The sequence below is a fragment of the Xenopus laevis genome, chromosome 3S (assembly GCF_017654675.1).
Source record: "Xenopus laevis strain J_2021 chromosome 3S, Xenopus_laevis_v10.1, whole genome shotgun sequence".
NCBI lineage: Eukaryota > Metazoa > Chordata > Amphibia > Anura > Pipidae > Xenopus > Xenopus laevis.
The window spans coordinates 120444909-120466347 of record NC_054376.1 but is presented as its reverse complement, the minus strand read 5'-3'; the positions used below and the strand labels follow the sequence as shown (position 1 = coordinate 120466347).

The 21439-nt window shown below is 49.0% G+C and overlaps 24 non-coding genes across 24 annotated transcripts; 9 read left to right on the top strand and 15 right to left on the bottom strand.

Annotated features, from left to right (window-relative positions):
- The first annotated feature begins 239 nt into the window (after positions 1-239).
- trnan-guu lies at positions 240-313 on the top strand. Its single transcript has one exon. It is a non-coding gene; the product is annotated as a tRNA-Asn (tRNA).
- A 426-nt stretch (positions 314-739) lies between these two features.
- On the bottom strand, positions 740-811 carry trnam-cau. Its single transcript has one exon. It is a non-coding gene; the product is annotated as a tRNA-Met (tRNA).
- Positions 812-1155: 344 nt separating this feature from the next.
- trnam-cau lies at positions 1156-1227 on the bottom strand. Its single transcript has one exon. It is a non-coding gene; the product is annotated as a tRNA-Met (tRNA).
- Positions 1228-1705: 478 nt separating this feature from the next.
- trnay-gua lies at positions 1706-1791 on the bottom strand. The gene is given in 2 exon segments: positions 1706-1741; positions 1755-1791. It is a non-coding gene; the product is annotated as a tRNA-Tyr (tRNA).
- A 72-nt stretch (positions 1792-1863) lies between these two features.
- trnaf-gaa lies at positions 1864-1936 on the top strand. The gene has a single exon. It is a non-coding gene; the product is annotated as a tRNA-Phe (tRNA).
- Positions 1937-2308: 372 nt separating this feature from the next.
- Positions 2309-2381, bottom strand: trnak-uuu. The gene has a single exon. It is a non-coding gene; the product is annotated as a tRNA-Lys (tRNA).
- A 301-nt stretch (positions 2382-2682) lies between these two features.
- Positions 2683-2765, bottom strand: trnal-cag. The gene has a single exon. It is a non-coding gene; the product is annotated as a tRNA-Leu (tRNA).
- Positions 2766-2944: 179 nt separating this feature from the next.
- trnaa-ugc lies at positions 2945-3016 on the top strand. Its single transcript has one exon. It is a non-coding gene; the product is annotated as a tRNA-Ala (tRNA).
- A 411-nt stretch (positions 3017-3427) lies between these two features.
- trnan-guu lies at positions 3428-3501 on the top strand. The gene has a single exon. It is a non-coding gene; the product is annotated as a tRNA-Asn (tRNA).
- Positions 3502-3926: 425 nt separating this feature from the next.
- On the bottom strand, positions 3927-3998 carry trnam-cau. The gene has a single exon. It is a non-coding gene; the product is annotated as a tRNA-Met (tRNA).
- A 343-nt stretch (positions 3999-4341) lies between these two features.
- On the bottom strand, positions 4342-4413 carry trnam-cau. Its single transcript has one exon. It is a non-coding gene; the product is annotated as a tRNA-Met (tRNA).
- Positions 4414-5459: 1046 nt separating this feature from the next.
- Positions 5460-5532, bottom strand: trnak-uuu. Its single transcript has one exon. It is a non-coding gene; the product is annotated as a tRNA-Lys (tRNA).
- A 299-nt stretch (positions 5533-5831) lies between these two features.
- trnal-cag lies at positions 5832-5914 on the bottom strand. Its single transcript has one exon. It is a non-coding gene; the product is annotated as a tRNA-Leu (tRNA).
- Positions 5915-6093: 179 nt separating this feature from the next.
- Positions 6094-6165, top strand: trnaa-ugc. The gene has a single exon. It is a non-coding gene; the product is annotated as a tRNA-Ala (tRNA).
- Positions 6166-6576: 411 nt separating this feature from the next.
- trnan-guu lies at positions 6577-6650 on the top strand. Its single transcript has one exon. It is a non-coding gene; the product is annotated as a tRNA-Asn (tRNA).
- Positions 6651-7073: 423 nt separating this feature from the next.
- trnam-cau lies at positions 7074-7145 on the bottom strand. The gene has a single exon. It is a non-coding gene; the product is annotated as a tRNA-Met (tRNA).
- Positions 7146-8010: 865 nt separating this feature from the next.
- On the bottom strand, positions 8011-8096 carry trnay-gua. The gene is given in 2 exon segments: positions 8011-8046; positions 8060-8096. It is a non-coding gene; the product is annotated as a tRNA-Tyr (tRNA).
- Positions 8097-8155: 59 nt separating this feature from the next.
- On the top strand, positions 8156-8228 carry trnaf-gaa. The gene has a single exon. It is a non-coding gene; the product is annotated as a tRNA-Phe (tRNA).
- A 372-nt stretch (positions 8229-8600) lies between these two features.
- On the bottom strand, positions 8601-8673 carry trnak-uuu. The gene has a single exon. It is a non-coding gene; the product is annotated as a tRNA-Lys (tRNA).
- Positions 8674-9215: 542 nt separating this feature from the next.
- On the top strand, positions 9216-9286 carry trnaa-ugc. The gene has a single exon. It is a non-coding gene; the product is annotated as a tRNA-Ala (tRNA).
- A 9289-nt stretch (positions 9287-18575) lies between these two features.
- trnam-cau lies at positions 18576-18647 on the bottom strand. Its single transcript has one exon. It is a non-coding gene; the product is annotated as a tRNA-Met (tRNA).
- A 343-nt stretch (positions 18648-18990) lies between these two features.
- trnam-cau lies at positions 18991-19062 on the bottom strand. Its single transcript has one exon. It is a non-coding gene; the product is annotated as a tRNA-Met (tRNA).
- Positions 19063-19542: 480 nt separating this feature from the next.
- trnay-gua lies at positions 19543-19628 on the bottom strand. The gene is given in 2 exon segments: positions 19543-19578; positions 19592-19628. It is a non-coding gene; the product is annotated as a tRNA-Tyr (tRNA).
- An 84-nt stretch (positions 19629-19712) lies between these two features.
- On the top strand, positions 19713-19785 carry trnaf-gaa. The gene has a single exon. It is a non-coding gene; the product is annotated as a tRNA-Phe (tRNA).
- Positions 19786-21439: the final 1654 nt, after the last annotated feature.

Here is a 21439-nt window from a genome sequence, read left to right as displayed (position 1 = left end):
ATACAGCTTGGGTTTCCGATACAAGGGAGCGAAGGGGCAACAGAAGTCCTCTCCCTTCCGGCTCTCTGGAATCCAAAGACGCTAAGAATACAAAGAGGCTTTTAGAGGCCTCATTTGTAGTGGCAATCCTCGGTGACTAATATATGGTTCCATGTTTAGAGCAGACAAATGCCTGAAGATGGAAAACTCTGGCGTTTCCACGCGCTTAAGGCGACACCTGGTGGCCGGTGGCAAGCGTCGTCTCTGTGGCGCAATCGGTTAGCGCGTTCGGCTGTTAACCGAAAGGTTGGTGGTTCGAGCCCACCCAGGGACGTCTTTTTCCCTGCTGCTTCTGTGCAATCCAAGACTCGAACAAGTATACATGGCGACTGTTCTTCTGCAAGCAAAGGTTCTAGCAATACCAGGAGGATTAAGTGCTGGCTGGGAGCTCCATCTGCCAATTGAATACATGGGGCCTGCTGTGCTGTTGTTTGAATTTCTTTGCAACCCCTGCTCTGATGGCGGTCACCCCACCGCGAAAGAAGCGCACATGATTTCTGCCCTTGCTTCCTATTCATTTCCTTTGCCACTTCATAATGGTGTCTTTCAAAGCATTGACAATCTGTGTCGCTAGAAATCAAGAGGCCTGCCACCCTTTGACTGAAAACCTCCTTCATTTGCTCTAGACAAAGGATTTAAACCCAGTTTCGAGGGCGTTTTTTTTTTTCCCGGCCTGCCCCCCTCCCAAAAAAAAAAAATCTAGCAGAGAATGGTTTCGATCCATCGACCTCTGGGTTATGGGCCCAGCACGCTTCCGCTGCGCCACTCTGCTAATCGCAGCTGGCACGCGCAGGTATTCTTGCTGCGCTGTGCATTGTATGGGGGTGGGGGTGGGCAATAACTTTTCCCAACATGGTTTATGTCCTGTCAGCCTTCGGAGGCGAGGGGGGGTGGCTGCCTCGCCGGAAAAATACATCTTCCCTTATGTCTTAAGTAGCTAAAATTAGAGGCCTCATTTGTGGAGGCAATCCTTGGGGAATAACACATTTTTTTGAGAAATGCATCCTACGGCCGCAAACCCATTTGACTCAAAACTCTCCCTTCTTCGTTCTTGACAATGGACATAGACCCCACATTGTGGGTTTTTTTTTTCTTCTTCTGCCTGGCAAAAAGTTTTAGCAGAGGATGGTTTCGATCCATCGACCTCTGGGTTATGGGCCCAGCACGCTTCCGCTGCGCCACTCTGCTGATTGCCGTCCTTTGGGTGATTCTCTTCCTTTACGTTGCTTCTAAGACATGCAGCTAATGTTTCCAACATAAGGTAGCAAAGGGACAAGAAAGGTCCCTGCAATTGACTGACTGCAAAGAATCGGATGCATAGTGTCTCCTTTTAGAGGGCAGAAGCTACACCCTCGAAGTGTGGTGCCCTCAACAGTGCGTGTGTGCGTGTGTGTGTGGGGGGGTGCCATTGGTTGTCACCATTCTTGTTAGTCGTAATGAAAGGTGGCCCAAACCTGCAATAGTATCCATTTGTTGGGAGGCACGTGAGTGGCTCATGTGGTGTCGTGGTTGGATAATGGGCCAGAAAAGAAGGAAGCGTCTAATCGCGCTTAGCGCTTGACGGGGTGTGGTGTCCTCAGCATTCGTCCTCAGCCACATGGTGCAGAAAGAGCTTTCCTGAAATGCCACTCATCTCCTTCTTAGGCTCGCATTGGAAAACAAAGCGTCCTTCGAGCCGGAATCGAACCAGCGACCTAAGGATTGCTCGATCACACCTACAGTCCTCCGCTCTACCAGCTGAGCTATCGAAGGCCGGTGGGGCACCCATCGCCCGTGACTTGGTGGACTTCAATTGTTCAGCTGCTACAGGGTGGCGCACCCGGTGCCGAAATAGCTCAGTTGGGAGAGCGTTAGACTGAAGATCTAAAGGTCCCTGGTTCGATCCCGGGTTTCGGCAGGTGGGGCCGCGGAGCCGTCGGTGGCTTTTGGGACCAATTTAAGTAGGCTCTGGGACACGAATGTAGCCACACGTTGGCGAAGGCGCTATACGGAAGATCGGCCCTGCTAAGCAGGGCTCCGACTGAGAAAGATCTTCCTCCCGGGCCGCTTTTGGGAACCAATGGGACCGACCTCACTTCCAGAAGAGCAAAAAGGCACTCGGAAGCATGCCTGCGGTTTCTGATTTCCTGGGGTGTCCCTTGGGAAAAGCTTCCCGGAACACACTGGCAGTTAGGCAGGTGAAAAAGAGTTAAAAGGTTAAACTTGACGGACGTGTGTTTATTTTCAACCTAACTGAAGGCTTTACACGTCACTTCAGAAAAGGCCGCGTCGCCCGAACAGGGACTTGAACCCTGGACCCTCAGATTAAAAGTCTGATGCTCTACCGACTGAGCTATCCGGGCACTGCGTCGCTCGTTCCTCCGCCGCTTTTAATGGCCTTTCCGTTAGGCCACAGGAAGCATGCGGTAGAGGGGGGGGGTAAGGGTTTGTTTTAACCATTCTTGGAAATTCACATTTGGGCACCAGGAATTACGAAGGCTCGCCCGAATTTACAACGGTATCCGTTATCTGGGAGGAACGGCAATATCGCAAAAGGAGTCGCGCTTGGATCGATGGACGGGAAAGCGCAAGTCTCCTCTTTGATTGTAAGGAATTCATTTGGTCTGAAAGTCCAGATTCGTGTTTGGCAGCAAAGAAGTTCCGTGTCAGAAGTGGGATTCGAACCCACGCCTCCAGGGGAGACTGCGACCTGAACGCAGCGCCTTAGACCGCTCGGCCATCCTGACTGTGAAAGCCAGCCGTTGTGAGGGTGGAGGCCAGCCTTCATAAGCGCCTCTGCCGTCTGCTTCTGACAGATAGATGGATCATAATGACTTAGGCTTCCCCGGCTCTTTTGAAGAGTGAGCCGCAGAGATTGTGCTCATGTTTGAGGCCATAAGCAAAACGGGGCTCAAACGCCGGCGGTGGGGGTGTAGCTCAGTGGTAGAGCGCATGCTTTGCATGTATGAGGTCTTGGGTTCAATCCCCAGCATCTCCACCGGCGGGTCTTTAAGGCCGCTGCTTTAACGTGCAGGTCACGTATTTTGGAGCAGAATGTTTCCCTTCAAATAATGTTTGCGGACACTGGCGGCGTTAAGTATAGAGGGGGAATGTCTAGGTAGCACGCTCTACCATCTGAAAAAAAAAGACGTCGATAGCTTACTTCTAAGATACAGCTTGGGTTTCCGATACAAGGGAGCGAAGGGGCAACAGAAGTCCTCTCCCTTCCGGCTCTCTGGAATCCAAAGACGCTAAGAATACAAAGAGGCTTTTAGAGGCCTCATTTGTAGTGGCAATCCTCGGTGACTAATATATGGTTCCATGTTTAGAGCAGACAAATGCCTGAAGATGGAAAACTCTGGCGTTTCCACGCGCTTAAGGCGACACCTGGTGGCCGGTGGCAAGCGTCGTCTCTGTGGCGCAATCGGTTAGCGCGTTCGGCTGTTAACCGAAAGGTTGGTGGTTCGAGCCCACCCAGGGACGTCTTTTTCCCTGCTGCTTCTGTGCAATCCAAGACTCGAACAAGTATACATGGCGACTGTTCTTCTGCAAGCAAAGGTTCTAGCAATACCAGGAGGATTAAGTGCTGGCTGGGAGCTCCATCTGCCAATTGAATACATGGGGCCTGCTGTGCTGTTGTTTGAATTTCTTTGCAACCCCTGCTCTGATGGCGGTCACCCCACCGCGAAAGAAGCGCACATGATTTCTGCCCTTGCTTCCTATTCATTTCCTTTGCCACTTCATAATGGTGTCTTTCAAAGCATTGACAATCTGTGTCGCTAGAAATCAAGAGGCCTGCCACCCTTTGACTGAAAACCTCCTTCATTTGCTCTAGACAAAGGATTTAAACCCAGTTTCGAGGGCGTTTTTTTTTTTCCCGGCCTGCCCCCCTCCCAAAAAAAAAAATCTAGCAGAGAATGGTTTCGATCCATCGACCTCTGGGTTATGGGCCCAGCACGCTTCCGCTGCGCCACTCTGCTAATCGCAGCTGGCACGCGCAGGTATTCTTGCTGCGCTGTGCATTGTATGGGGGTGGGGGTGGGCAATAACTTTTCCCAACATGGTTTATGTCCTGTCAGCCTTCGGAGGCGAGGGGGGTGGCTGCCTCGCCGGAAAAATACATCTTCCCTTATGTCTTAAGTAGCTAAAATTAGAGGCCTCATTTGTGGAGGCAATCCTTGGGGAATAACACATTTTTTTGAGAAATGCATCCTACGGCCGCAAACCCATTTGACTCAAAACTCTCCCTTCTTCGTTCTTGACAATGGACATAGACCCCACATTGTGGGTTTTTTTTTTCTTCTTCTGCCTGGCAAAAAGTTTTAGCAGAGGATGGTTTCGATCCATCGACCTCTGGGTTATGGGCCCAGCACGCTTCCGCTGCGCCACTCTGCTGATTGCCGTCCTTTGGGTGATTCTCTTCCTTTACGTTGCTTCTAAGACATGCAGCTAATGTTTCCAACATAAGGTAGCAAAGGGACAAGAAAGGTCCCTGCAATTGACTGACTGCAAAGAATCGGATGCATAGTGTCTCCTTTTAGAGGGCAGAAGCTACACCCTCGAAGTGTGGTGCCCTCAACAGTGCGTGTGTGCGTGTGTGTGTGTGGGGGGGTGCCATTGGTTGTCACCATTCTTGTTAGTCGTAATGAAAGGTGGCCCAAACCTGCAATAGTATCCATTTGTTGGGAGGCACGTGAGTGGCTCATGTGGTGTCGTGGTTGGATAATGGGCCAGAAAAGAAGGAAGCGTCTAATCGCGCTTAGCAGGGTGTGGTGTCCTCAGCATTCGTCCTCAGCCACATGGTGCAGAAAGAGCTTTCCTGAAATGCCACTCATCTCCTTCTTAGGCTCGCATTGGAAAACTAAGCGTCCTTCGAGCCAGAGACCTAAGGTTTGCTCGATCACACCTACAGTCCTCCGCTCTACCAGCTGAGCTATCGAAGGCCGGTGGGGCACCCATCGCCCGTGACTTGGTGGACTTCAATTGTTCAGCTGCTACAGAGTGGCGCACCCGGTGCCGAAATAGCTCAGTTGGGAATAGCTCAGCTGGTTCGATCCCGGGTTTCGGCAGGTGGGGCCGCGGAGCCGTCGGTGGCTTTTGGGACCAATTTAAGTAGGCTCTGGACCACGAATGTAGCCACACGTTGGCGAAGGCGCTATACGGAAGATCGGCCCTGCTAAGCAGGGCTCCGACTGAGAAAGATCTTCCTCCCGGGCCGCTTTTGGGAACCAATGGGACCAACCTCACTTCCAGAAGAGCAAAAAGGCACTCGGAAGCATGCCTGCGGTTTCTGATTTCCTGGGGTGTCCCTTGGGAAAAGCTTCCCGGAACACACTGGCAGTTAGGCAGGTGAAAAAGAGTTAAAAGGTTAAACTTGACGGACGTGTGTTTATTTTCAACCTAACTTAAGGCTTTACACGTCACTTCAGAGAAGGCCGCGTCGCCCGAACAGGGACTTGAACCCTGGACCCTCAGATTAAAAGTCTGATGCTCTACCGACTGAGCTATCCGGGCACTGCGTCGCTCGTTCCTCCGCCGCTTTTAATGGCCTTTCCGTTAGGCCACAGGAAGCATGCGGTAGAGGGGGGGTAAGGGTTTGTTTTAACCATTCTTGGAAATTCACATTTGGGCACCAGGAATTACGAAGGCTCGCCCGAATTTACAACGGTATCAGTTATCTGGGAGGAACGGCAATATCGCAAAAGGAGTCGCGCTTGGATCGATGGACGGGAAAGCACAAGTCTCCTCTTTGATTGTAAGGAATTCATTTGGTCTGAAAGTCCAGATTCGTGTTTGGCAGCAAAGAAGTTCCATGTCAGAAGTGGGATTCGAACCCACGCCTCCAGAGGAGACTGCGACCTGAACGCAGCGCCTTAGACCGCTCGGCCATCCTGACTGCGAAAGCCAGCCGTTGTGAGGGTGGAGGCCAGCCTTCATAAGCGCCTCTGCCGTCTGCTTCTGACAGATAGATGGATCATAATGACTTAGGCTTCCCCGGCTCTTTTGAAGAGTGAGCCGCAGAGATTGTTCTCATGTTTGAGGCCATAAGCAAAACGGGGCTCAAACGCCGGTGGTGGGGGTGTAGCTCAGTGGTAGAGCGCATGCTTTGCATGTATGAGGTCTTGGGTTCAATCCCCAGCATCTCCACCGGCGGGTCTTTAAGGCCGCTGCTTTAACGTGCAGGTCACGTATTTTGGAGCAGAATGTTTCCCTTCAAATAATGTTTGCGGACACTGGCGGCGTTAAGTATAGAGGGGGAATGTCTAGGTAGCACGCTCTACCATCTGAAAAAAAAAGACGTCGATAGCTTACTTCTAACATACAGCTTGGGTTTCCGATACAAGGGAGCGAAGGGGCAACAGAAGTCCTCTCCCTTCCGGCTCTCTGGAATCCAAAGACGCTAAGAATACAAAGAGGCTTTTAGAGGCCTCATTTGTAGTGGCAATCCTCGGTGACTAATATATGGTTCCATGTTTAGAGCAGACAAATGCCTGAAGATGGAAAACTCTGGCGTTTCCACGCGCTTAAGGCGACACCTGGTGGACAGTGGCAAGCGTCGTCTCTGTGGCGCAATCGGTTAGCGCGTTCGGCTGTTAACCAAAAGGTTGGTGGTTCGAGCCCACCCAGGGACGTCTTTTTCCCTGCTGCTTCTGTGCAATCCAAGACTCGAACAAGTATACATGGCGACTGCTCTTCTGCAAGCAAAGGTTCTAGCAATACCAGGAGGATTAAGTGCTGGCTGGGAGCTCCATCTGCCAATTGAATACATGGGGCCTGCTGTGCTGTTGTTTGAATTTCTTTGCAACCCCTGCTCTGATGGCGGTCACCCCACCGCGAAAGAAGCGCACATGATTTCTGCCCTTGCTTCCTATTTATTTCCTTTGCCACTTCATGATGGTGTCTTTCAAAGCATTGACAATCTGTGTCGCTAGAAATCAAGAGGCCTGCCACCCTTTGACTGAAAACCTCCTTCATTTGCTCTAGACAAAGGATTTAAACCCAGTTTCGTGGGCGTTTTTTTTTTCCCCAGCCTGCCCCCCCCAAAAAAAAAAATATAGCAGAGAATGGTTTCGATCCATCGACCTCTGGGTTATGGGCCCAGCACGCTTCCGCTGCGCCACTCTGCTAATCGCAGCTGGCACGCGCAGGTATTCTTGCTGCGCTGTGCATTGTATGGGGGTGGGGGTGGGCAATAACTTTTCCCAACATGGTTTATGTCCTGTCAGCCTTCGGAGGCGAGGGGGGGTGGCTGCCTCGCCGGAAAAATACATCTTCCCTTATGTCTTAAGTAGCTAAAATTAGAGGCCTCATTTGTGGAGGCAATCCTTGGGGAATAACACATTTTTTTGAGAAATGCATCCTACGGCCGCAAACCCATTTGACTCAAAACTCTCCCTTCTTCGTTCTTGACAATGGACATAGACCCCACATTGTGTTTTTTTTTTTCTTCTTCTGCCTGGCAAAAAGTTTTAGCAGAGGATGGTTTCGATCCATCGACCTCTGGGTTATGGGCCCAGCACGCTTCCGCTGCGCCACTCTGCATGATTCTCTTCCTTTACGTTGCTTCTAAGACATGCAGCTAATGTTTCCAACATAAGGTAGCAAAGGGACAAGAAAGGTCCCTGCAATTGACTGACTGCAAAGAATCGGATGCATAGTGTCTCCTTTTAGAGGGCAGAAGCTACACCCTCGAAGTGTGGTGCCCTCAACAGTGTGTGTGTGCGTGTGTGTGTGGGGGGGTGCCATTGGTTGTCACCATTCTTGTTAGTCGTAATGAAAGGTGGCCCAAACCTGCAATAGTATCCATTTGTTGGGAGGCACGTGTGGTGTCGTGGTTGGATAATGGGCCAGAAAAGAAGGAAGCGTCTAATCGCGCTTAGCGCTTGACGGGGTGTGGTGTCCTCAGCATTCGTCCTCAGCCACATGGTGCAGAAAGAGCTTTCCTGAAATGCCACTCATCTCCTTCTTAGGCTCGCATTGGAAAACAAAGCGTCCTTCGAGCCGGAATCGAACCAGCGACCTAAGGATTGCTCGATCACACCTACAGTCCTCCGCTCTACCAGCTGAGCTATCGAAGGCCGGTGGGGTGACTTGGTGGACTTCAATTGTTCAGCTGCTACAGGGTGGCGCACCCGGTGCCGAAATAGCTCAGTTGGGAGAGCGTTAGACTGAAGATCTAAAGGTCCCTGGTTCGATCCCGGGTTTCGGCAGGTGGGGCCGCGGAGCCGTCGGTGGCTTTTGGGACCAATTTAAGTAGGCTCTGGGACACGAATGTAGCCACACGTTGGCGAAGGCGCTATACGGAAGATCGGCCCTGCTAAGCAGGGCTCCGACTGAGAAAGATCTTCCTCCCGGGCCGCTTTTGGGAACCAATGGGACCGACCTCACTTCCAGAAGAGCAAAAAGGCACTCGGAAGCATGCCTGCGGTTTCTGATTTCCTGGGGTGTCCCTTGGGAAAAGCTTCCCGGAACACACTGGCAGTTAGGCAGGTGAAAAAGAGTTAAAAGGTTAAACTTGACGGACGTATGTTTATTTTCAACCTAACTTAAGGCTTTACACGTCACTTCAGAGAAGGCCGCGTCGCCCGAACAGGGACTTGAACCCTGGACCCTCAGATTAAAAGTCTGATGCTCTACCGACTGAGCTATCCGGGCACTGCGTCGCTCGTTCCTCCGCCGCTTTTAATGGCCTTTCCGTTAGGCCACAGGAAGCATGCGGTAGAGGGGGGGTAAGGGTTTGTTTTAACCATTCTTGGAAATTCACATTTGGGCACCAGGAATTACGAAGGCTCGCCCGAATTTACAACGGTATCCGTTATCTGGGAGGAACGGCAATATCGCAAAAGGAGTCGCGCTTGGATCGATGGACGGGAAAGCGCAAGTCTCCTCTTTGATTGTAAGGAATTCATTTGGTCTGAAAGTCCAGATTCGTGTTTGGCAGCAAAGAAGTTCCGTGTCAGAAGTGGGATTCGAACCCACGCCTCCAGGGGAGACTGCGACCGCTCGGCCATCCTGACTGCGAAAGCCAGCCGTTGTGAGGGTGGAGGCCAGCCTTCATAAGCGCCTCTGCCGTCTGCTTCTGACAGATAGATGGATCATAATGACTTAGGCTTCCCCGGCTCTTTTGAAGAGTGAGCCGCAGAGATTGTTCTCATGTTTGAGGCCATAAGCAAAACGGGGCTCAAACGCCGGCGGTGGGGGTGTAGCTCAGTGGTAGAGCGCATGCTTTGCATGTATGAGGTCTTGGGTTCAATCCCCAGCACAAGCTGCCATCACAGCAGCTGCAACAACAGCAGCAGCAGCTGCAGCAGCAAATGCCACAGCAGCAGGTGGCTGTGGGTCGCAGCAGCGGGGCAACTGGTCCACGTAGGACTGTGCCCGATTTTTTTGCCACTGCTTCGCGACCCATACGCTCGCAGCAGGCAGAGGCAGTGGTAGACTGGCTGACCCAGGCTACCTCATCTGCAGCGGGCACCAGTGAGCAGCAGGAGGTGGCATCACCTGCTAGCTCAGTGTGGGATGACACCCCCATCCCTCTTATTTGATCCTGAGGTGGACTTGGGCCAGACACCCTGGATCTTTTTGATGATCAGGCAGGAATGGGGGGGGCATTCATGTCTGATGAAGAGGAGGAGGTGGTCATGTCACAGCCCACATCAGTAGGGGATATTGGGCAGGGTCCCCTTATGGCAGGGCAGCAAGTTGCTGGTGTGGGGTCAGACACCAGCATGCTGGATGTGGGTATTGATGCCATGTATGAGGCAGGGTCTGGTCTGGGGGAGGACGATGACAGGGACAGACCCTGGGAGCCGGCTCCAGAGGATAACAGCAGCAGTTCAGGGGGGGAATTGTTTGTTGTTGATGAGGATGAAGAGCCGGCTCCACCGACCACTGCTAGGGGGGGCAGGCAACAGGGCAGCACTGCGCCTAGGTCCAAAGCCTATGTGCGTACGGGTGGGGACCATCCTCAACCCTCCACAGCAGGCAAGGCAGTGGCCCGCACTTCAGCAGTGTGGGCTTTTTTCACGTGCCAGGCAGAGGACCAGGCAGTAGCAGTGTGCCAGCTCTGCCGGCAGAAGGTTCGAAGGGGGCAGGCAGGGTCACATATGGGAACATCAGCTTTAAGTTCCCATATGAAACGTCATCACAGGATGACGTGGGAGCAGCACCAAAGTGGCAGGGCACCGGGTGGCAGTGGTGCTTCCTGTCCACCTCCTCCCATTCCTCAGGGAAGAGGTGCTAGCTCCCCAGACCCTGCAGCAAGTGAAGAGGATTCTGGGGCTCACAGTCGGAGGCAGCCACTGTGTAGCTCAGCCTCTTCTGCAGCCTCCTCCTCCTCAATGCGGCCCCTGTCCCGCCAGGTTTCCCTCCCCCAGTTCCTCAGCCGCAAGACGCCTCTCTCCCCCAGCCACCCCCAAGTGCAGAGGCTTAATGGCTGCCTGGCAAAGCTTCTGGCAGTGCAGCTGCTGCCCTATCAGCTAGTCGAAGCAGCCCCCTTCCGACAGCTGATGGCTTGCGCTGCCCCTAACTGGCGGATCCCCAGCCGCCATTATTTTGCCAGGAAGGCCGTCCCTGCCATCCACCAGCATGTGGTTGAGAATGTGTCCCTGTCGCTGGATCATGCTGTTGGCGGCAGGGTGCACTGCACCACTGACACGTGGACCAGCAGGCATGGGCAGGGGAGGTACATAACCTACACTGCGCACTGGGTCACCCTCATGAGTGCTGGGGAGGGTGCAAGCCGGGGCGCTCCCCTCAGGCTACAGGTGCCTCCCCGTGGGGTACAGGGCAAACCCCACATGTCCACTTCCTCCTCCTCCTCCTCCACTAGCTCATGGCTGCCTTCCAGACTCAGGTGCAGCGGTGGTTCACTCCCCGCCAGCTCCAAGCAGGTAATATTGTTTGCGACAACGGTCGCAACCTGCTGGCCGCCATCCGCCTAGGGCACCTGACCCACATGCCTTGCTTTGCACATGTCCTCAACCTTGTGGTGCAGCGCTTCCTCAAGAGCTACCAAGGGTTGGGTGACATGCTGGAGAAGGTACGTAGGGTATGTGCCCATTTTTGCAGGTCCCCCACCGCCAGCGCGTCTTTGGCACGGATGCAGCGGCAGCATAGTCTGCCACCCCACCGCCTCATCTGTGACCTGCCGACGCGCTGGAATTCCACCCTGCACATGGTGGAGCGCCTCGTAGAGCAGCGCTGGGCGGTCAGCAATTACCTGCTGGAGCACAGTGCCAGGGGTACTCAGGGGGCGGATTTGGGGTACTTTAGTGCAGAGCAGTGGCAGCAAATGAGGCAGCTCTGCCAAGTACTTGCCCCCTTTGAGCAGGCGACACGCTTTGTTAGCAGGGACAATGCGTGTCTTAGCGATGTCATACCCCTGGTGTTCCTCCTCAAGCGCACGTTGGATGGGCTGCTAGAGGAGGGTGACGTGCCTGAGGAGGAGGAGGAGGAGAGTAGGCCCCGTAGGCAGGCAGAGGGGGCTGAGGAGGAGATGGTGCCTGATGAGGAGGATGAGGGAGAGGAGGACTGGGTGCCTGCGCAGCATGGGGAGCAGGGGCACATGCCACCCAACCACCCCAGCTATTGTCCGCGGCTGGGAGGGTACAGGGCAGGGGCAGGTCGAGCCAGATGACCTGCTGCATCTGGAGGGCAGTCAAGAAGAGGTTGGTCGGGGGCACCTCTTTTACATGGCTGCCCATATGCAGACTTGCCTCCGAAGCGATCCCCGGGTCTGTTCTATCAAAGACCGGGAGGATTATTGGGTGGCTACTTTGCTTGACCCACGGTACAAGGGAAAGGTGGGGGAGTTCCTTGTACCCAGCCAGAGAGAGAGGAGGATGGGTCAATTGAGGAAGGCTCTGTGCTCAAAATTAGTGGAGGCCTTCCCCCAGTCTGACACTTCTCAGGCCTCCACTACTCCACACACCCAGCAGAGACGGGGGCCTAGCAGCAGCAGCAGCAGCAGCAAGGGCGGAGATCTCATGGGTGTGTGGAAGAGCTTTTTCGAGCCTCAACGGCCAGCAGCAGGCCCAGTCAGCACCCAAAGCCACCACCAGCAGCGGGTGGAGCATATGGTGGCTGACTACATGGGGTCAGTCAGCGTGCAGGATGCCATTCGCCCTGACGATGACCCCATGCATTATTGGGTCTCGAGGCTCGACCAGTGGCCAGAACTGGCACAGTACGCTCTGGAGATGCTGGCTTGCCCCCCTGCCAGTGTCCTGTCAGAGCGTGTCTTCAGTGCCGCAGGTGGGGTGGTCACTGAGAAGCGGACACGGCTATCCACTGGCAGCGTGGATAAGCTGACATTCATTAAAATGAATGAGGCATGGATAAGCGGGGATATCCAAGTGCCCATTGCAGACAGCAGAGACTAGCCTCCTCTCCTCCTTCTCCTCCACAGATTTATCCTCCTCTCTCCATTGCTGCCCATACTCTCCTCCTCAGTAGTATTGCCCATTCCCCATCTGTCTGCACCTGCTGCCCTTGCTGCTGCTGCTGCTGCTGCTGTAGCCTGCTACTAGCCCTAGTAGTACTGCTGCTGTGCTGCCTTGTCGGCAATTTTTTATGGTGGGGGCCTATCAAAGCTCCTACTGCTATCGTAGATACTACTGCTGCATTGTCGGCAAATTTTTTTAGTAGTTGAGGCCTAACATGGCCTCTAAATATGTTTCTTCGAATACTGCCACATTGTTGGCTAATTTCTTCTGGTTGAGGCCTAACATGGCTTCTAAATATGTTGCTTATAATTTTGCCGCTAAGTTGGCTAATTTCTTCTGGTTGAGGCCTAACATGGCTTCTAAAAATGTTTTCTCAAATACTGCCACAATGTTGGCTAATTTCTTCTGGTTGAGGCCTAACATGGCTTCTAAATATGTTGCTTATAATTTTGCCGCTAAGTTGGCTAATTTCTTCTGGTTGAGGCCTAACATGGCTTCTAAAAATGTTTCTTCGAATACTGCCACATTGTTGGCTAATTTCTTCTAGTTGAGGCCTAACATGGCTTCTAAATATTTTTCTTACAATTTTGCGGCTAATGTCTTCTGTTTGGGGCCTGCCTCATTTAATTCTTCTGGCTCTAATATTGAGTTGATTAAAAGTTACAAGTTACAAAATGACTGTTGCTGCCACTGCTGTTGCTATTAATGCCTCGTTATTTGGCAAAAGTCTTCTCTGTTTGGGGCCTGCCTCATTTAATTCTTCTGGCTCTAATATAGAGTTGATTAAAAGTCGCAACATGACTGTTGCTGACGCTGCTGTTGCTGCTAATGCCTCGTTATTTGGCAAAAGTCTTCTCTGTTTGAGGCCTGCCTCATTTAATTCTTTTGGCTCTAATATAGAGTTGATTGAAATTTACAACATGACTGTTGTTGCCGCTGCTGTTGCTACTAATGCCTCATTATTTGGCAAACGTCTTCTGTTTGGGGCCTGCCTCATTTAATTCTTCTGGCTCTAATATAGAGTTGATTAAAAGTTACAGCATGACTGTTGTTGCTGCTGCTGTTGCTACTAATGCCTCATTATTTGGCAAACGTCTTCTGTTTGGGGCCTGCCTCATTTAATTCTTCTGGCTCTAATATAGAGTTGATTGAAATTTACAACATGACTGTTGTTGCCGCTGCTGTTGCTACTAATGCCTCATTATTTGGCAAACGTCTTCTGTTTGGGGCCTGCCTCATTTAATTCTTCTGGCTCTAATATAGAGTTGATTGAAAGTTACAACATGACTGTTGTTGCCGCTGCTGTTGCTACTAATGCCTCATTATTTGGCAAACGTCTTCTGTTTGGGGCCTGCCTCATTTAATTCTTCTGGCTCTAATATAGAGTTGATTGAAAGTTACAACATGACTGTTGTTGCCGCTGCTGTTGCTACTAATGCCTCATTATTTGGCAAACGTCTTCTGTTTGGGGCCTGCCTCATTTAATTCTTCTGGCTCTAATATAGAGTTGATTGAAATTTACAACATGACTGTTGTTGCCGCTGCTGTTGCTACTAATGCCTCATTATTTGGCAAACGTCTTCTGTTTGGGGCCTGCCTCATTTAATTCTTCTGGCTCTAATATAGAGTTGATTGAAAGTTACAACATGACTGTTGTTGCCGCTGCTGTTGCTACTAATGCCTCATTATTTGGCAAACGTCTTCTGTTTGGGGCCTGCCTCATTTAATTCTTCTGGCTCTAATATAGAGTTTATTAAAAGTTACAGCATGACTGTTGTTGCTGCTGCTGTTGCTACTAATGCCTCATTATTTGGCAAACGTCTTCTGTTTGGGGCCTGCCTCATTTAATTCTTCTGGCTCTAATATAGAGTTGATTAAAAGTTACAAACATGACTGCCGCTGCTGATGCTACTAATGCCTCATTATTTGGCAAAACTCTGGTGGGTGTCTATCAAGGCTCCTACTGCTGTTGCTGACACTACTGCTGCATTGTCGGCAATTTTGTTTTGTAGTTGAGGCCTATCATGGCTTCTAAAAATGTTTCTTCGAATACTGCCACATTGTTGGCTAATTTCTTCTGGGGGTTGAGGCCTAACATGGTTTCTAAATAGGTTGCTTGTAATTTTGCCGCTAAGTTGGCTAATTTCTTCTGGGGGTTGAGGCCTATCATGGCTTCTAAAAATGTTTCTTCGAATACTGCCACATTGTTGGCTAATTTCTTCTGGGGGTTGAGGCCTGCCTCATTTAATTCTTCTGGCTCTAATACAATTGATTACAACAATGCTTGCTGCTTGGTTGTCAAATGTATTCACACTATTATTACCCCTGAAACGACTGCGGCCAAAAGTCCTTTGCCTCAGTCATTATTCTTTCTTTTGAAATGATAGGAGTGCTCTAAAAAATGTATACAGGGAGGGCATGTGTGTGTAGCAGTAACTGAGTGGAACATAGGTGCGAATTGCTCTTCCCATTGATTCCAAAGCAAAACATGGCATATATACATTCATCACTGTGTACAAAAGTAAGGGAAATGTTTTAATGGTAGTCCCAAAGCCATGTCTGGTCTGGGAGTCAAAATAGGCCCTTGCATTCAAATTACACAGAGGCCCAAACAGGCCTCAAACATCAGCCCAGTAAATTTGACTGGAAACCAACCAACCTGGCAACCCTGGGTGACGCAAACATAGCCATAAACTCTACTTAAATTCATGCTGTAAGTAATAATTTAGATTGAATTTGTCCTCTATGAATGCTTTTGTCCTTGAGTTAAATAAACGAGACAACACAGTTTGCTTAATGGAAAGAGGAATTTCATTCCTAGATGATGTCCATCTTACATCCCACTTTCAGCTGCATCTGTTATTTTGCAACTTTCAACTTCACAAGCAGTCTTGTCCCAGTTTGCTGTCCATAACCTTCAAAGAGAACAAACGCCATCCTTTGTTTCCAAACACTTTACACAACGTATTCATAGATCCAGTGCAAAGCCCTTAAAGGGGTGGTTCACCTTTAAGGTAACTTTTAGTATGCAATAGTATGGCAAATTCTAAGCAACTTTTAATTTGGTTTTACTTATTTGCCTTTTTCTTCTAAGTTCAGACTCTTTGCAGCTTTTAAATGTGGGTCAATGAGTTGACCCCAACTAAAAAGCAAATAATATGTCAGGCTACAAATGTATTGTTAGTCATTGCTACTTTTTTACATTTAGGCCTCTCCTATTCATATTCCATTCTCTTATTAAAATCAATGTATGATTGCTGGGGGAATAATGTTACTTCTAATAGTGCCTAATTGCCAAATATAGTGTGACTTAATATCATAATTTATTTTAAAAAATCAATGTATTGAGTGTAGTCAATTTATCAATTTCGTCGCCGTCGCGACGAGGTTCGTCGCCGGGGCGACGAGGTTCGTCGCCGCGCGCCATATCAAAACTGTGTTTGCGCATGCGCGCGCGCGTCATGTGACGCGCGTCGTGCGCGCGCACGCGTCATGTGACGCGCGTCGTGCGCGCGCACGCGTCATGTGACGCGCGTCAAAAATGGGCGTCACCACTATAAATAGCCCCGCCCGTGCTTACATTGGTAGGAGTGCAGTTTGAAAATGGCAGGACCTGGCATGATGAACAGGGACCAGCTAAGGTACTTCGTCAGGTACCTGCACCAGGAGGGATACGACAATATCCCTCCTGGAGTGAGAGGAATCCAGGCGCTCCGAAGGAGCATAATGGAACGGCTGAGGCGCAGGCTGCGGAGGGAGTACCGCCTGCGCTTATGTTTGCGGGAGCTCCAGAGGATCTGGAGCGATCTCAAAAGACGCCACAGCGCATTTGTAGATGAGCTGCGCGTGGAGGTGGAAGGTAGAGTTATTTAAAAAGAAAACATCTTATAATGATTTGCTATTTTACAGCAAAAATGTATTTAAGTGAATACTGTAATTAGGATTGGAACAGTTGACTTTGACTGACTGACATAATTGCAGACAAGTTAAATAACAAGTAAATGAGCTGTCAAATGGAGATTATTTAAACAGATTATAATAGATTTATTTAAATGCAATACATGAGTTTCCCTTCTTAACTACAATAAAGCCACTTGATTCCCATTTATTTTGGTATTTTGGAGCAAATGTGTATTTGTTTAGGCCTGTGACAAGGCTAATAAGAATTTTACTTCACATAAAGGTAGATTTATTTAAACGGAAAAAATAGGTTTCCCTTCTTAACTACAATAAAGCCACTTGATCAGGCTCGGATCTGTGGAAAGGTCACCAAGGCCCGGGCCTAGGGCTGGAAGATTTTAGGGTGGCGGCATGCTGCCCAACCACACCCATATTGGTTCAGAAAAACTGGGGATGCACAGGAGATACAATAGTTTCCCATGCAGCAATCCCCATTGCTCCTGTCCAGATGATAAAAATTTGCCCGAATAAAGGGGAGGGGACAGGGGCGACGAATGGCAGTGGGCCTAGGGGTGCCTACTATGTAAATCTTGCCCTGCACTTGATTCCTATTTATTTTGGTATTTTGGAGCAAATGTGTATTTGTTTAGGCCTGTGACAAGGCTAATAAGAATTTTACTTCACATAAAGGTAGATTTATTTAAACGGAAAAAATAGGTTTCCCTTCTTAACTACAATAAAGTTAATTTTCCTGTAGTTACAACATGACACCTTATCCTGTATAATTTATACTGTACAAATGCAATTGCTGCGTTACTCAAACTGAAATTTATTCATTGCCAGCTGAATGGATCCAAGATGATCCTGATGATGATGGGGATAATGTCCCACCACCACCACCACCACCACCTGACCAGGCAGCACCGCCTCCACCTGATGAGGCAGCACCGCCTCCACCTGATGAGGCAGCACTGCCTCCACCACCTGACCAGGCAGCACTGCCACCTGTCCAGGCGGCACCACCACCTCACCAGGCGGCACCACCACCTCACCAGGCGGCACGACCAGCGGACGACCAGGGGCTCAGTGTAGGCACTCAGACAGAGCATGCCTACTACGACCAGACTGAGCTCCTGGTCACCCTGGTCCACCAAGTTAATGCCATGCGGCAGGAGCTGGGAGAGCTCAGGGACATGGTTGAGTCCGGGCAGAGGGTAGTTCCTCCTCCTCCTCCTCCTCCACTTTAATTTATTTATTTAATCTTGCAGCACCGTTGTGCTATGTTGTAAATTAAAAAAATTTTTTATATCTCTATATTTTGAGTTCATTTTTCATTTGACTAAACTAATACTCACATGATACTTGGAATTGTTTGGATTCTAATAACACAACGATGACTATTCTTATTCGTAGTCATTAAAATTACATTACATAGTATTTCAGAATCATTACAATAACATGATGTAAATATAAGGTTCATTCACATAAACATATGGTTTATTCATTTTTATCTGAGATACAAAGCATCCAGATACTATCTGTTCAGATTTATTAGTTGTACTTGTGTTAGTAATCTACTATTAGATATATGAAGTACAGATGGTACTTTTTGGTTAAACGGAGATATAGAGTAGTAGTAGATACCATTACCAGTTGACCAGAGGTAATGTGAAAAAATCCACAAACGTTAAAAGTTTAAGAAACTTGCAAAATGGGAGCCATTTTTTCAAGATAGGAGTCCTCTAACAATGCAGGGCATGTGTGTAGCAGTATACTAAGTGAAACACGCATGTGTATTGGTCTTCCCATGGAGTCCAATCCAATTCAGCACATTCAGACACAAAGCATTTATCATCACAGACTACAAAGCTTGAAACTAAGGGGAAAATTTTTATTTGTAGGCCCAAAGATGAAAAAAGGTTATACAAACAAAACACCCATAGAAGATGGGCTTCATCAAATTGCACTGCGCGTCAAAAATAACGTCGCGCGTTAAAACACTTACTTGCGTCCGCGACAAAATATTTTGACGCGCGACAAAATCGGGCCGCGCGACTCGTTTCGCGAATTTTTCGCCGTTTCGCGAATTTCGCTGAAAATTCGCGAATTATTCGGCGAAGCGAAACGCGACAGATTCGCCCATCACTAGATTTAAACCCAGTTTCGTGGGCGTTTTGTTTTTCCCCGCCTGCCCCCCCCCCAAAAAAAATATAGCAGAGAATGGTTTCGATCCATCGACCTCTGGGTTATGGGCCCAGCACGCTTCCGCTGCGCCACTCTGCTAATCACAGCTGGCACGCGCAGGTATTCTGGCTGCGCTGTGCATTGTATGGGGGTGGGGGGTGGGCAATAACTTTTCCCAACATGGTTTATGTCCTGTCAGCCTTCGGAGGCGAGGGGGGGTGGCTGCCTCGCCGGAAAAATACATCTTCCCTTATGTCTTAAGTAGCTAAAATTAGAGGCCTCATTTGTGGAGGCAATCCTTGGGGAATAACACATTTTTTTGAGAAATGCATCCTACGGCCGCAAACCCATTTGACTCAAAACTCTCCCTTCTTCGTTCTTGACAATGGACATAGACCCCACATTGTGTTTTTTTTTTCTTCTTCTGCCTGGCAAAAAGTTTTAGCAGAGGATGGTTTCGATCCATCGACCTCTGGGTTATGGGCCCAGCACGCTTCCGCTGCGCCACTCTGCTGATTGCCGTCCTTTGTGTGATTCTCTTCCTTTACGTTGCTTCTAAGACATGCAGCTAATGTTTCCAACATAAGGTAGCAAAGGGACAAGAAAGGTCCCTGCAATTGACTGACTGCAAAGAATCGGATGCATAGTGTCTCCTTTTAGAGGGCAGAAGCTACACCCTCGAAGTGTGGTGCCCTCAACAGTGTGTGTGTGCGTGTGTGTGTGGGGGGGGTGCCATTGGTTGTCACCATTCTTGTTAGTCGTAATGAAAGGTGGCCCAAACCTGCAATAGTATCCATTTGTTGGGAGGCACGTGAGTGGCTCATGTGGTGTCGTGGTTGGATAATGGACCAGAAAAGAAGGAAGCGTCTAATCGCGCTTAGCGCTTGACGGGGTGTGGTGTCCTCAGCATTCGTCCTCAGCCACATGGTGCAGAAAGAGCTTTCCTGAAATGCCACTCATCTCCTTCTTAGGCTCGCATTGGAAAAACAAAGCGTCCTTCGAGCCGGAATCGAACCAGCGACCTAAGGATTGCTCGATCACACCTACAGTCCTCCGCTCTACCAGCTGAGCTATCGAAGGCCGGTGGGGCACCCATCGCCCGTGACTTGGTGGACTTCAATTGTTCAGCTGCTACAGGGTGGCGCACCCGGTGCCGAACCAGATGCCGAAATAGCTCATTTGGGAGAGCGTTAGACTGAAGATCTAAAGGTCCCTGGTTCGATCCCGGGTTTCGGCAGGTGGGGCCGCGGAGCCGTCGGTGGCTTTTGGGACCAATTTAAGTAGGCTCTGGGACACGAATGTAGCCACACGTTGGCAAAGGCGCTATACGGAAGATCGGCCCTGCTAAGCAGGGCTCCGACTGAGAAAGATCTTCCTCCCGGGCCGCTTTTGGGAACCAATGGGACCGACCTCACTTCTGAAGGGGACAACGAACCGACTGCCACTGGAACTTTGGATTCTAGCTGTCCAACAATGCCTCGTATTCCGGATCCGGGAAACTTGCACAAAGAAACACCAACGAGTGGGTCAGAATAACAAGTTCCGTTTATTGAAGGTCAAACATAGGCTTATATAGGTTATAAGTAAAGACGTCCCAATATAGTGACGTATCAGCATAGTTATTAGCAAAGTATATGTCTGTAATAGGTATATCCTTCAGGATGGAGAAGAGAGACAAATATGTGCATTCGCGTTAGCTAAGATATTTTGTCTGAGGCAAGCTGATAATATTGTTTTTAGTACATGATGATACTTATGCAAGGTTGTCTAAGAAGAAAGAGACAGTACAGCGTCGTACAGAAAAACAAGCACAGAGGCCTACAAGGGTCGGCACGTAGGCATGTTAACCCTTCAACCCCCTCTTTGATCATAACATGATCATCTAATGTGAAAAAGACATATGAGAATGTATTTTCTTTAACTGAGAGTTTTCTGAAGTACGTATCATAGATCGGATACGCTTCCTAAAAGAACAGGAAAGATATAAATTGAAAATAACAAGAAGAACAAGAATGATAGTAACAATAACAAGAGGATAAAAAATAGAATGCATGATAGCAGAACCAGTAGGTGACCAACCAGTGAAGACATCATACCAATGATGCTGTAGATCTTGTTGAAGTTGTGAACCTAAAGAAATAATTTCACTTTTAGTAGCAACGGTCTTCACAGCAGTATCATGTAATTGGTGTAAATGTTTACGAAAAGTAGCAATAGTTTCAGTGTTTGTTTGAAGGAGAGAGCGAACAACTGTAGTAGGTAACTGATAGGCAGATAAAGGTAGATGTTTGATGTTGTACTGCATAGAATGATAATAGATGGTATAGGAGAGAAATAATAAGATAAATTACCCCATTGAAGAATAGTTAAATTAGAAAGACAACCAGCAAAAGGTAAGGAATCATCAACATAAGGAATGCCTGTCGGGAGATTAGTAGCAAAACATACATATTGAGGTGCTATTTCAATCATAATACTGTAATCACTAGGGATATATATGCCAATTGCAAATATTTAAATCTCTGTGCAGTAAGCAAGGTTCATAAACAGGACTGGAATGACGACAGACAAACCCAAAATTAGTTGAAGAACAATGTGATAAAGAGAAGGTAGTATTACTGTGAGGTAAGACATAGTCACCGATAAATGTAGGAGTCCACCATGTAAGGTTTTGAACTAAGCCATTATAATGAGGAAAAGGAAGAACCGTAAATTTACATGCTAAAGAGACATCATCTGGAAGAACCTTATACCAAGTGAAAGAGGTTTGACAGGTGAAATAAGACACAGATGAATTAATATGTTCAATACAATAAGAATTAGTAGGGGAGTAATCTATCCAATCAGAGGATCCCCATGAAAGTAACTTAGAAAGCTTTGTGAATTTAGGA